The sequence below is a fragment of the Scophthalmus maximus genome, chromosome 11 (assembly GCF_022379125.1).
Source record: "Scophthalmus maximus strain ysfricsl-2021 chromosome 11, ASM2237912v1, whole genome shotgun sequence".
In the NCBI taxonomy this organism is placed as follows: Eukaryota; Metazoa; Chordata; class Actinopteri; order Pleuronectiformes; family Scophthalmidae; genus Scophthalmus; species Scophthalmus maximus.
In genome coordinates, this window is record NC_061525.1 from 7,823,762 (window position 1) to 7,838,437 (window position 14,676).

General features: G+C 46.7%; 1 protein-coding gene and 2 long non-coding RNA genes across 3 annotated transcripts in view; 2 read left to right on the plus strand and 1 right to left on the minus strand.

Moving 5' to 3' along the window:
* The window catches only part of LOC118299833, a 38,830-nt gene extending 27,839 nt beyond the window's left edge, over positions 1-10,991 (plus strand). The window contains exon 3 of the long non-coding RNA XR_007031679.1: positions 10,816-10,991. This is a non-coding gene — a long non-coding RNA (uncharacterized LOC118299833). The remainder of the gene's footprint in view (positions 1-10,815) is intronic.
* The window catches only part of LOC118299831 (LHFPL tetraspan subfamily member 6 protein), a 43,694-nt gene that overhangs the window by 18,446 nt on the left and 10,572 nt on the right, over positions 1-14,676 (minus strand). The gene's annotated exons all lie outside the window — the stretch shown is intronic.
* On the plus strand, positions 11,020-14,299 carry LOC118299832. The gene is made up of 3 exons (XR_004789959.2): positions 11,020-12,365; positions 12,974-13,027; positions 13,111-14,299. It is a non-coding gene; the product is annotated as an uncharacterized LOC118299832 (long non-coding RNA).

The following is a 14,676-nucleotide window of genomic DNA, read 5'->3' on the forward strand; positions in this document are numbered from 1 at the left end:
TTTTGTTGTTGAGTGAGAAAGGGGCTCAATAGAAGAGGAAAACAGAGGCAGGGCCTATGATTTGGGTTTTCCACTCTGGGGAATGCAGAGCAGAGGAAAATGGGGGTGAAAAGAGAAGCAGAAAACCCCCAGCAGCTGCCAGACATTTGACAGGAAACTAAGCTGCTGAAGCAAGTGTCAAACAAAACAAATTGCCGAACCTTTCCTGACGCACAGCACACTCTTCAGATTGTCATGACAAGAGTGGAAATGAAGTTGCCAGAGACAAAAAAAGAAAGGAGCCAAGCATGGATCAGAAACACCAAGAATAATGCTGACTTTGGTGGTAGTGATGAGGAGTGTCCTCAAGAGGTCTCGGTTCACGTCTGAGGATTGATTCACAAGTCCTTGTTTTGTTTTTTTGCAGTTCCTTCGTCCGAAACGGGATTGGAATTCCTGTTTTTCTTGCTCAGTTTTTGTCATGAAGCCAAAGCTAATGTAGGCTTCCTCTCAGCAGGGATAACAATATTGAGCCTGATAAGAATTTTTCTTCTCCCCTTCACACAGCCCATGCATGGTATGAACGTGACTGCACAAGTGAGTCAATAAACACACCCAGGCAACGCACTCTCATCTCGGAGAACTTCAAAGTTCAGCCGACGGGGGTTGAGAGGGAATACAAAAAGGATGAAGAGCAATCTGCACCGGCTGAAAATGCATTCTAAGATGGACAAAAACTGATATGGCAGCAACAATCACTACAATATCTGTGGCGCATTAGAGCTCCGGTCAAATGGAGAAAAATTATTACATTATTAATTTTTTTGTGTCGAAATCATGCAACTTTGTATTGTTTTAGTTTTGTTTATTATTTTTGTATTCCTTCCAAAGAAATACCCATATAAACGCAAAGTGAACATACTAACTATTACTCACACTTGTCAAACAGAATGACGCTAATAGAAGATGAGTTCAAAACGGATGTGTTTCATTGGAAACAAAAGGAGTGCGGTCCTGTGAGTGCTCACCCATTACTGCTGAGTGAAGCAGCAATGGGATTATTGGAACCTGTGGGGTACAGATGGCACCGCAATCCTCCGAGTCGTTCGGAAAAGGTCACATAGCATGCAGGAGAGCCAACCCCCACCAACTACTCACCCATCCATTTACTGCTGCTAACAGATTCCTTCGGCTGGTTTCTACTCGGGGCTTTTAGTTCCTCATCAATTCTCTGATCGCTCCACAATCGGTTCTTTTCAAGCGTGCAAATAAGATTTTAAAAAGCAGAATAGAAAATGTCAAACGGCCACGGACCTGACTCGCGGTGTCACTGATGAGATTGGGGCAAAGGCTGAATTCAATAACAAAAATGGTGGCGTTCTAGAGGGAAAAACAGATTTCCTCAGAGCTCTTTTTGTTAAGATGTTGAACATGACAGGAAGAAAGACGGAGCGCGATGCAGTTGTAGAGTGATATATTAAAAGACATTAGTCTTTATGGCTGCGCTGAGAGCAGATGAATAGCTGTGCACATTGTAATTTAGTTTGAAGGTCATTTTTGACCCCTTCTATTCTTATCCTCTCATTCATTTGTCTCTGTCATGGGGCCGCACGTTAGGTCCGTTGTTTGCAAATGCAGCGAGGAGACTTGCATTCCTCCACTGTCCTGTTTTCGCCATACTGCTGTGTCTGTGTATTTCCTGCCGCCATACGGCCGCATCCTCCCCAGGCGCTGGCTCATCCAACATCACCATATGGTGAATCCAACTAGGCAGGCGGCGCTCTCTGCCAGTCTCACACAGCGTCTCCGTTCTCTGTGTTTCCCTTTGTGGGACGCGCTACGACACTTACAGGGGTCTTATTAATGAAAATACAGATAACTCTTACACATAATGAATGCAGCAAGGCAGGGGTGCAATTTGTACAACAGATGAGATGAATACACACTGGTTAACAGGTCTGCTGTTGGCCTCGGCCACTTTTTAAAGTAAGAATCTCTCTGACCATTTAGGATTTACAGTATTTGATGTCTCGGCACAGTCTATAGCGTTTTTTTTTCTGACATTAACTCGGGAAAATGTCCCGAAAATTGGGGGATTTGGGACATTTTCTGGAGTTTGCCTTTCACATATCAAGAACGCAGCAGGAGACTCGCAGGGAAGATTCTGTGGCGTCTGGGCAGAGCGTGCGGGAGGCAGGACATGATGATAATTCCACAGCAGAAAGCTGCGTTTTTTGTTCAGTCGTCAACACGCCCACTCGCTCGCGGTGAATTTTTGGCCTCACTCAGGCGTTCTCCAGAAGTTTCACAAGGGAGCTGGCAGAAAAAGATCTGTGTGCACAATACAAACTTACTTTTGGAAATAATCTATCCATGCTATTCCGTGCCCAAATATTTTAATACCAAAAAATTAAAAATAAATTAGATATAACAAGTGAAGTCCTGAGCTCTGTGGGTATAGGAGGAAGACTGGAAGGGCCTGTGAAATCAGGTTTGTCGATATAAAATGAAGTGTGATTCATATCCTCATATCTTGTTTGTTCTAACCTGGTCAATAATAAGGGACAATAATGACAAATCCCATTTTGTCCAAGTTAATTCGGTAATCAGATGGAAAGGCCGATGACAGCCAAGTGAGAGGTCTGTTCATGCAGTCAGGTGCAGGAAAGGGACTGTGATGATGAAGGCGAGGGCTGTCAGTCAACTGGTCGAGCAGACGGGTCGAAATCACTGCCAGACCACAATGAGCAAAGTAAGGTTTGCGGGCTGGCTGTGCAGCCAGCGAACCATTTCACCCCCCCCCCCCAAAAAAAAACCTGAAATTACACAGTGCAGAGCAGCAGTATTTGGGTCAGCGCGTACCGAGTTACTGGACTGAAACTGTTGTTGCGTTTCACCTTGGCAACATAACACGTAAACTCAGCTCCTCAGCGGGGGAAGTTGAGCTCGTGATTCACTGGGGGGAATATATACATGAGGCCCCTTAGGCTACGTACATATTAATAGGTTGTTACGTGAGTACGTTTCGTTGAGTTTTCAAACTAAAACGGGACCAGCAGCATTTTGAAGATGTAATGTATGAGGGGCTTGAAAACTCTAGAGTAGTGTGGATACCTGGCGTAGCAGAAGTGATGCCTTAGAAATGCCCCGAGGTGCATTAGTGGGGATGTAGCCTCAGTTAATATTTTTGCCCTTTTCTTTTTTCTCCTGACAAATGGCTGCCCCTCTCTCCCCCCACAATTTTTTTTTTGCGCCGGCAGTGTGAAATACAAACCAAGAATAAAAATGTACCAACTCTTGGGGAGAAAGCCGCAAATAGATTTACCCAAACGCAGCCTGTCAGACAGACACGTGGAGTGCGTGTTATAATGTGAAGATGCAACCCCAGGATCGCACCTCATATGTGCGGAGTGTGTGACACTCACTCGGTTCAAATGGGAAGGCGTTACCACCGCAACCTTCCCCTCTGGCCCAGGCAAGGACACACGCTTCCCACAATGAATCATTGACGCCATAGACATTTTTACGTTCCAACATAACATTGTAACCTATTGCCCCGATTGATTGAATCCTTTTAATCACGCTAATCACAGACCCTCGGGCAGGGTTCTAGAGTTTGATACATCGAACGCATTTGTGCAGTAACTGATGTGCCGGCGACGAGACGCGAGGAGTGACAGAGAAGTCAGCACCACCCCTGCCATCTGTGACAGATTACAAGGTGTAATGTGCTGCTGATAGATGTGCGAACACAAGGCGGTGATGAATTCAAGACTGTTCCCCAAGGAACACAGACCTTCCAATACATGTCTTATTACTGTCTCTCCCTCCCTTATGGCTCAATTGACGCTTGTGGGCCAACATAGAAAACCCCTCCTCCACCCATCCAAAGATTATGATACCCAATAGGAGGGAAAAGAAGCTTTTAACCCAACTAGCCCCCTTGTTCAACATTTAATTACGCTGCTATAAGGCGCCGCGTCTCTTGTAATATCGAACAGTTGCTGGACCGTGTAGGCGAGTGCAGTGTTTCAACACATTAGTTCATTTTCTTTGGATTGCAACTTGTTTTGTTTTTCCTTCAGCAGGGAAAACACGGAGACCGGTGCGATTGGCACGTCCTGCTGCCGTTCGCCGCGCTGCGTTGCAAAACCGAGCGGCTTCATGGATGAATTCAGGGGAGAAATGCTAAGCATGGAGGAGCAGCGCTCGCTTCCTAGCCACAGAGGTTGACCACAGCGCATGCTGCCACTTATTATTCCCCGCGTCTGCCTGTTTTCCATTGTATTTATAGCGGGGGCAACTTGATTTAGATCTGCTACATCTGGTGATTCGCTGTAGGGATGGGTGTCACATCTTCTGCTCTTCTGTGTAAACCCCCCTCCCTCTCTCTCTTCTCACTGGCTATATTTAAATAAGATGGTAAGTGAGATAGCAGGGCGTCACTCCTCTCTCTCTCTCCATCTTCTCTGACACCAGCTGCTGCTATACAGTTTATGATGCTGACTGGGAGGCACTGGGAGGAGGGGGAGGGTTGAGCCTGTAGAGGTGTGAAAAAAATAAAAATCCCTCCCACTTTCTTCGGTGGTATGCAAAGATTCCACGGGCGGCCTCCAGAGCCCCTTTCCTTCCACGACCACCCCCCTCTCAGCCTCAGCTCCCAACAACCTTCAGCAGCCCCTGAAAGCGAGGCCGAATAAAGCGGATGTAACAGAGCAGAGGTTTGGGGCCACGGAGGAGGAGGAGGAAGAGGCTGATTAAAAAAACATCTATCCAAGGATTTGTACCTACAAAATGGACCGAGCGTGGGTCACAATTCCGTTCATTCCGAGTAAATGCGCTGCGGGAAGCATCGGGCAGGATTACTGAGCCGCCAGAGGATGATTTTCTGATCAAATGAAATCTCCAAATGCCGGCACGTAGACAAGAAGAAAGAAAAAAGAAAAGCAAAATACATTTCTTTGTATTTCCCTGAACATTTCAGCAGCAGAGACACGAGCCCATTTCCCCCAGTAATCACATTTTAGAGGCTTCCATAATACCTCTTAATGTGAAGGAGAGTCAGTGTAATGGACAACTGGTAATGTGATCGTCTATCCATATCTGACACTCAGTTGGAATCTTCCTTTAAATGCCCTTATTCCATTACCCTCTAATGTGTTCTTTACTCACTGCGCTGCTGCGGAGAGAAGTGGGAAGTAATGAGAGCGGGTACAGTTAGAGATGAGCTGCTAATTAAAATGCCCCATTTCATGAGCTATTTTTCTGCTGAAAAGAAAAAAAGAGAGAAGAAGATAGAATTGGGTAATTTCTAATCTCCCCCATTGATCAGCATCTGGCTTGGATTGAAATGGGCCGTTTCTCTTCTTCACTGCAGGGTCACTGTGAAGTTTGCTGAAGCTGTATTTGACTTCCTCCCTGAGAGAGAACAAACAAGGAGCTTGGCCTTCAGCGGCTTTGTCGTGTCATTCACTTTGCCACAATTGCAAGACTTTCTGAGGGCACTTGCCAGAGTAAACAAGTCAGCGTGCGGCCGGCTGTCGGCCTGCTGTAGTACGGTGAGGCTTTAATGTCGAGTGTCAGCAAGATTGCGCAAAGCTTTACTCATTGGCCCATTGCTGCAAGACTGAAGCTTGTAGTAAGGTTTAAAGTTATTGTTTTTTAAATTCACATGAATGTGGGGAGACGCTGTCCATGAACCAACTTCTGAAGATTGAGACAATGCTGCTAAAGGCGAAACTGTGAAGCCTCTGTCCTACAGTCGGGTGGCTGCATTGTGTGACAAACGAGCAAACAGTTGCTCTGTTGCCTGAAATCGTAAATGGAGAACAAACACACTGATTGGGGAGCAACTCTGGCTGCTCCTGCACCATGTGCCTGTGTTTGCGTTACCGTCGGGCTGCTTGTTTGCTCTGACCTGGCGACGTGACAGCGCCGTAACCGAAGTTTACAACTGGGAAAGAACGATGATATTCAAGTTGGATATTATTATGAATGCGAGGGTTTTTGTGGGATACGTGAGGAGCCTCCAAAACAAACTGAGGCCAGGAGAGAAAACAGGAAGCCGCGCAGATAACACAGTGGGTAAAACGAACCTCCCCGTGCTATTTGCTCACCGACATCTCGGTGTGCGAGTGTGGTTGCGCCTGCTTGTTGCCTCCGAGCAGGCTCCAGACTCCCCCGCGGGGCTAAAAGGGCCATCTCCACCGTTTTTCATTTCCACACTCACGACCGAGCGGGGGGGAAGAGACACTGGAGCCCACCTTGTGACCAGACGAAGGCTTCAGGGTACAGCGTCCCCTCGTAGCTCTGCATATACAGGCACGACAGGACAGGCGCGAGGCTGGCCCCTGCCTGTAGCCTGTCTTGAAGACGGATGAGGCAATGGTGCTGGGCCTGGGGGCCCCCCGAGCTCCCGGCAGGGACCTCACTATTGCGCTGGTAGATTAGGTCTGCATCACAGTTGACATGCCACAGCAGAAAGCGATGGCTTAGAGAGAGGGTGGAGTAGTTTCCTCTATAGCTCGAAGTGGAGCAGCCAACATGTGAACCAGTGTTTCAGATAAGGGATATGCATATCTGTTGCTTATACCATCAAATTATCAGTTGTTTAACCCACTGGCAATAAATATCCAATTGTTTAAGGTGTTTATTTTCCAGCAAAAATGCCAAATGTGAATGGATTACTGGACCACTTTTTTCTGCTCTATATCATCCTAAATGGAATATGCTCGGGGTCGTACTGATGCATGGACAAACAAGCAATTTGAGGGCGTGATGAAAAACCTACAGTATGCACAGCTTTTACCTTTCATTAGTATTGTTTGGGCCGTTAGAACCTGACGATGATAATGGATTTTCCTCTCAGTTGTTTAATATTATCGCTGGATGGACCACATTAGCAGCCACTTAGGCGACGGCAGCCCATGCTCACCTCACCACCCCCACCTATTACTGCTTCCTTGAAGATATATAGCCAGCCATATACATGCCAATGAATCACGGCCTCGCTCCGCACGCGACACGTCGCCCTTGGTGAGGTGTTACTTCTCAAGCTCAAGGTCTAACAACAGGGTAATTATCGCGCACTGCCGAGATAGGGGAGGATGTTTGAGGATATGTTTGGCCGAGGTGTGAGGGGAGTGTGGGTGGGTTTTTCCTTAATTGCCAGACACACGGAGGAGGATCGATCATTTGGTGGGTTTTCAAGACAGAAGATAAAAGGAGAATGTCAATGGCTGGCTGTCGGACGGAGAAAAAAAACAAAGTGCTGTACGTGAAGAATATAGATGGAGAAACAGTCCAAAACACATCCAGAGTGGTGCACAGCCAAACAACAGCAGAAAGTCGTCCCACCGTCACAAGTGACAATCAGCGGCCTGTCGGTGTAGCTAAGGAGAGGACGTGCATCTCTTCTCACGGATCAATACGTCCTGCACAGGCCGCCTGTCACGCGCCCGGGCCTGTTGCCTGCTCACGTCCTCACTGTCCCCTTCGACTACCACTCACCTCCTGTGAGACTGCCCGCGGGGCACACCGAGGGGGAGAAGAGCACGTTCAGAACAACAAAGCTTGGAGCCGGGACCCCGTAGCAGGCTCCCAGCTGATGGATCTGAGCTTTGATCATGATTACAGATTGCTGTGGCTCAGGGCAGGGTGTCTGCCTGACGCGGCGACACCCTGCCGAGAGCCCATCAATAAGCAGTGGGAAGGAGGACTGTTTGAATACTTTGCCTCGACGACGACAACACACCTTGAAATCCCTGTGATGCCCAGGCCTTCTGCTTTGAATTGTTGTTTTGTTCAGCTACCTTGCAAGAAGGAGGATGTTTGTGAAAGCCCGAGGGAGCTTCTGACTAGATTTCAAAAAGGAAACTTTTTTTTCTATGAAGGAAATCATAAAATCTTGGCCAAAGGAGTTTGTAATAACCACGGCCCGGATTTCTCCCCCCCGTTTACTGTATGTACCTGGTTTTCTTTTCAAATCCTGTTTACTTTTGGCTTTAATTGCTATCCTTCTATCCCATGGTTCAGCAAAATTTTTCACAGTGACTATATACTGAAAGTATTATTAAAATGTAAAACACTAGCGACTTTTTGTTTCGGGTTTGGAATGGCGTCTGTGAAGTGTAAATGTTTTAAAAAAACAAAAAACTGAATGCACCCCGGGGGGTGTAACAGATCTCCGCACACCACTTGCCAATTTTTTTCTATCTTTGTAATACCTCTTTCACACCAAAATGACCGTGTAGACCCGGGTTTTTTAAACGCTAGCTACATGCGAGAGGTGTCTTTACTACAGCTGGTGAGGTGACAGCAGTTACCGCCGGAGGAGTCGAGCCTTCGTTGCCTCCGTCATCGCGCCCGGGTGTGACGTTCACATCAATGCCGATCGGAGGTGAAGCCAGTTATTACCCGGGTCTATTGCAGAGTCCTTTGACCCGGGTTTAAAACGGTATTAAACGTTTTCACACTGCCAGTGTGAAAGGGGCTTAAATGTCTCTGGAGGATATAGAACTTAGAGCAAGTGTTTACAACCTTTTGCATTAAGTTGAGTCGTGGCTGATAAGAACCAATCAGGAACTCAATGTGGGGTGCCTGCGTCATCTTTTCCAAACATCTCGGTTTTCGTCCCTCCATTCTACAACACAGCCCCTGAGTTTTCAAACTAAAACAAGGTGAGCAGCGTTTTCCAAACTTTTTCTGTTTCAGGCACTCAAATACTCCGGAGTAGTGTGGATGGCAGGCGTAGCGGCACTGATGTGTTTTAAAACCAAAAGATGTGAATGTGAATGTAGCGTGACCAGTAAAACATATATGCCTTTTTTTTTCCAAGTCTGTTTTTTTCTATGGACCAAGAACGTGAAGAAAAGGCCACGAAATTAAGAGGCTGACTCCAAACCCTTGGGAATGCAGTCCTTTAAAATAATAACTGTCAAGTTTCCTCGGAAACCTTTCACATTCCATTTAGGACTGTTTGCTCCTGTTCCGGTTCTTGTTAAACCATTTATTTTAGATCATACATTCACTGCGAGTATAGTAGATTAATACTTAACTCACTTATATGACAGCTGGCAGCTTCATACACAAACTGCGCCCAAAAACACTTATAAAGCAATTTTGTAAATGCTATTTATAGCTCAGCTCAGGTGTTGTCATTCACTGGCCAACAATAAGGTATATTCAGTGCAGGTTTGCTGAAAAGCAGAAAAGTCTTCAGTAATATTAAACATCCTCGGTGTTTGGGATCCAGGCATCGAACAGTATGAAAAGAAGAGGTCGTATCTGGACAAGTGTAACCAACATTCAACACGTACGCAGAGAGCGTATTGCAAAATTGACAGCTGCACCAGTCACTCCATTAGAGCAGACTGGAGAGCAGCCACTTGATTTAGATGAAGAGGTGCAGATCTTGGTTCTGCACAGTCTTATCCAAAAGTGTGTCTAATCATACTGCGGGCATCCGCCAAGATGCATAATAAAAGCCTGCTCGTGCCCTTGAGGACATTTCTGGCACAGATCAGCAGCCAGGGGGTCCACATGCTTCTCCGTGGTTCCACTGCCTTTTTCGACAGGCAAAGTAATGGATAACTCCTCTTCAGCTGTGTACTGCCTGAGGAAGTGGAAGCTAAATGACCACGGAGCTCCAGACAGGGTGGTACGCTGGAGGGAAAGGTGCAAAGTGATAATAATGGACATTTGGTGCTCACAGCCCAACAGGGTATTGCGGGGTCTCCGTGCGCCGCACAGCTGTCTGTGCCTTTTATTGACATTCTCAACATGCAGCATGGGTCAGTTTACCCCCTGACTTTAGACGACCTAACCAGACTAACCTTGATGTCGCTGCTGTTTGTGTTTGATGCTCAGTGCAACTAAACTGAATGACAGATGTCCGACTCGCCCACCTCTCTGATAGCCACCAGAGAGATGATGCAGTTACAGAGGCGGAAAAAACAATATTGGGCAACATTCCATATCTGGAGGAAGGAAGACATCTGTAAAACATCACATCGCAAATCAGATATCAATCAGGCAATCAAGTATACAACCTAGGCTTTGTTGCGCTCTGCCGTGTGACTGGCGGTCTGTTATCAGCTGTGACTTCTCCGCTTCTATTATCTCCCTTTTTCACGTGACAAGCCATTTGCCAGCCATGCTATCTGTTTCAAAAGATCAAAACACACACACACACACACACACACACACACACACACACACACACACACACACACACACTCCGGCCAGCCACTTAATCTGTGGTTATCTTCAAATGTCAGATGGTGAAGCATATCATGGTCAGGGCGGAAACATGTCGAGCAGAACAGCTTTGGAGGACTTCTCTTTCATATCCAGCTGCTCTCTGAGAGATTCTGCGATGTCCACTTCTAACACGCCATCACTTTGTCAGAACAACTCCGCCAGCCACTCGAACTATAATTATTATCACGTAGTATATATTCAAGGCAGGAATGTCGCGTCTTTTTCCCCAATTCAGCCCCTCGTATAAAAGGTATCAACACAGAATGGGGGGGCGTTGTGGTACCACCTTTAACCGAATCAACATCTGTGTAAAAGAGATCAGCGGTAAAGGAACCCGGCATGCCGTCCAAAATCACACACCGCGTCAGCAATGAAGCAGGATCTCATTATAACAGTCCACTGCAGTTATGACAAGCGATCGGTCGAATCTCCTATCGCTTGTGTAATTTTGCTCTGGATTAATCACATCAAATGTGTGCCTCATGAGTGATCCAAGTCTAGTTTGAAAAGCCATTTTGACTATTTTCTAATGAAAGCCGTGTGTTCAGTTTTCTTGCATCTCGCAATGTGCTCCAGTTTGCTGCAGGAAGCAGGGAAAGCAGACGCCCTGAGAGGAATGCCAACAAAAGGACCAGCATTGGAGTAGCTCTATCAGGACGGCCACGATAGCGAAACGTTCGCTAATTACCAGTTCCCAGCCGGCGGTGCAGAAGATAAGTAGATGTGAATGATATCAATGGCAGCGGAGCAATACTCTTCAGTTCCTGAGGGCTTGGCTCCACATATAATCACTCTGTAATTACAAATCTTCCTTTCTGCATCACCTTAACAGGTAACAGCCTTCTCGTCAGTCGTCTGCGTTAAAAGCTTTCTGGTCTCCTTCCAGTTTGCCCCACGAAAGTAGTGTAGAAAGTAATAGCCTACTATAGGGTGTGGACACTGTAATGAGGATCATGTATTTCATAGAAAAATCGATATTTTTTTTTTCAGATGCTGGACACTAGAACAGCTCATACACTGCCAGGAAAAACTAATTTGATCCCATTTTTGCTTTTGAGTGGATTGAGATTACTTTGTCGCGTGAAAATTTGTGTCAAATGAAAGCCGCAACACAACACAGACAAATGATGGTGGTCAGTGTTTGCATTATCTCGGAGCGGTTCACTGAAGATTGGTGTTTTCATTATGTCGGCGAGTCTATAAAGCCCGGGAATAACTCATATTTAATCATTGCGATTCATCCGCACCACCACCCGCTGGAGAAATCAACTCAAGAGCTGGAATAAGTGATTAAAAAGGCCCTGGGTTCAGTCACAGTGTGACTCTAAATCACACGCAGAAAAACTTTTCTGTAATATCATGGTGTAACTAACTAGAGGCGGGGTGGACCGCCATGGGGACCGATGGCGAGGCCAAGCGCTAAGAGCCGGGCGCAGTTGGCTTGCCACGCCTGGGAGAACAACAGCGGGGGGCTCGGATAGGTCCGGACCCAGATTTAGAGCAGAGAGCAAAGTCACTCTGCTGGATCAAAGGCCCGGTTCACACCTGGTATTACCATGCATCCAGGGTGATTGGATCACGAGAGAGAGAGAGAGAGAGGGGGATCGAGAGCTGGGCGAAGAGGAGCTGAGCGAATCAATGCTCTATAATGAAATAATATTTTACTCATTTGAAATAGTAAAAAAAACACAACAGAAAATCAATATGTGGTTGTGGTATGTTGCTCTTGTGGCTGATCGTAACAACAAAGTCAATGTATGGGAAACAGCGAGGAGTGTGAAGATACTTTTGGTTTATTTTTTTTCAGAGAGTTAGAGGAGGTCCGCCGAGTAGGTGGTCCTTCGGTGTGGCAGCGGCACACATTCACGTTCACACCGCTGAAAGAATGTGGCTGCGTGCGACCCAGGCCGCCTCCGTTTTAAATCCCAAGACGCATGTCAATGACACACAGGTATTGATGGGGGAGTTTTTTCGGGAGACATTTTCAGGCAAGAAGAACAAACACATGAGTCGAGCGGGGAAGCGAGTGAAAGCAGAACAGAGAACACGTGACCAGCTGCGGAGGAAGAGGTGGAGCGGGCACAGAGGGCAGATTGTCCCGCTGCTGTTCTCCGCTCTCATTACAGGTGAGGGAAGAGATAAGGTATATCGCTGCTGATATTCTTGTCCCCACCTACATGCAGACATTTGTAAAACTGCACCCTAATCCAGCTTGTTTTTAAATCAAGCTCCTCCGATTCAGCCAGCCCCAACACAATTTATTCCCGAACTATTTATTACACCAACTGCCGTCACATGGCATTCAATAATAGCTTCCACGTCTCACACAGCTCCGTGCAGCTCTCCTCACAATGCCGCTTTTCCCCACAACATTCCTATATATGGCCATCGTCTCTTGCCGATCTTCATGAACGCATACAAATATGGGTAGAGCCATGTCTTCTGTCCTGTTTATAGCCTCCGCTGGCTTTCTCTTAGGTGAAGCTCACTTTGTGCATTCCAGAGACCTTGTGTTATGCTTTCCGGGGGCTGCATCCTAGACTGATTGGCTCAAAATACATCCAGCCACTGTGTCTAATGTTTGAGTTCAATGGCTGATCCATCTCGGGGGCCTTTTATTCCACTTTCACAGCCTTTCCCTGCTGGCGAGATACGCGAAACGCCTTCTTGCCGGGTTTTGTTTATGTCTTGCAGTCGTTGCTTTTCGCTGCTGATTTAATTTTTTCTCTCTCAGTTTCAGGTGAAGCCGTTCAACTGTCGAGGCTTGACAACAGGCTGCTTGAGAAGGGTAAAAATAGACTCTCGGCAGAATGGTGGTTTTTTGTTTCTTGAATCAAAAGAAAACCTATAGCTCCACTTGTTTGTCTTAAGGGGACAGACCTCCGACTGCTACAAGATTTCTCCAAACGTTGACCCTCCCTCCCCTCTCCCACTCCCCATGGCTCTCCTTGGGGTCTGCACCCCCTGCTGCTGTGGAAACCAGATCCTATAATGGGAAGAGCCCACCCAACTGCTGCTGACCAGCTGGAATGAGAGTCTGGTGGGAAGCAAAGCAAAACTGGAATCACACCACATCGCCTTCCACCCAAACACTAAAACCCTCCGCAAGTACAGCCGTGGGCCATAAAATGGAGATGATTGTTTAGCTTGTGTCAGCCTTAAAAAAATAAAAAAAAACTGAGGGAAGGCAAACATTTTTCCAGAGACATAATTTAATGTGGCACAAGGGTTGTCATTTTATGATAATGACGGCAGTGACATTTTTGCTTATTACTCCACCAAGGTGACTTTGATGGTGTGTTTTCCTGCAAGGCTTCAAAACAGCCCACAATGCACACTCCCTGCACTCCTTCAAATTAAGTCGTACTCATATTGATCACTAAGCACACAAAAACTCATTCTCTCGAGGGTCTTGCCACCCTTAATTTATACACAGAAAAACCCTCTGCCCTGTTAGCATTCACAATCACAGGGGCGAAAAATAGATTTTAGTTCACTGAAGTAAAGACAACAAGGGGAAAGCTGTAAAATGTATTCCACTCAAACACTTTCTCCTGCAAGCAAGCTTATTAAAAGCCTCTCAAATCAAACTGAAGGAGACGGCGAAGGGCAGGGGGGCGACAGAATATATTTACCCCAAATTCCCAGCATTCCTTGAGGCAGACAGCAAACGCAGGACTTGCGCTGAGCACACAGGGCATGAATAGTCTCAGCCAGATTCAGGCTAAACTCAGGAAAACTCACTCGCAAAACTCACAGCCACGCATGAAGAAAAAAAATTCAAGGGACCCATGTCCCTTTAATGCATGCAACCGCTGTCGCCACGTCGTGACAGACAGTGGCATGTGCACACAGGTGACCCCTGTCCTCCTCTGATCTGCTCTTCAGCTGCCCTTTTTAGGCCACCTTCACCTGTCCTGTCAATACATCCGCCACATGTGTTTGAGCGACCCACTGAGGGGACAGAGAGTCTCACCCGGGAGCTGTACCCTGACCCCAACCCTAATTCCTCCCGCAGACAGGGGCGACCCTTTTCCGCACAATTACTTGCCATGAAAGCTCCGGCTCCGCGTGCAGGTCTTGATGCTATTCCTGGCCTTTTCAGGAGTGAAATGCAGGAGACACTTGGACACGCTGAATCAAATTAAATGAGATGTCCGCAAGTCACAGCGGTGAAAAGGACCAAAATAAATGACTCTTAAGTGTGTGCTCGCGTTGCCTCTTTGGGACACGGACGTTTGCAATATAATGTATCTTAGGTTAGAGGCTAAAGAAACTTAAGACAGGCAATTATTGTGGATTCCTCGACCAAAAATAGACTCCTCTCTTGGCTATTCTCTGCTGCCATATTATTTGCAGATCTGTCTCCATACATGCTGACGGATTATATTTCCTCGCCGGCCTCCTATTTGACCTATGAGAAGGCAGCACAAAAGG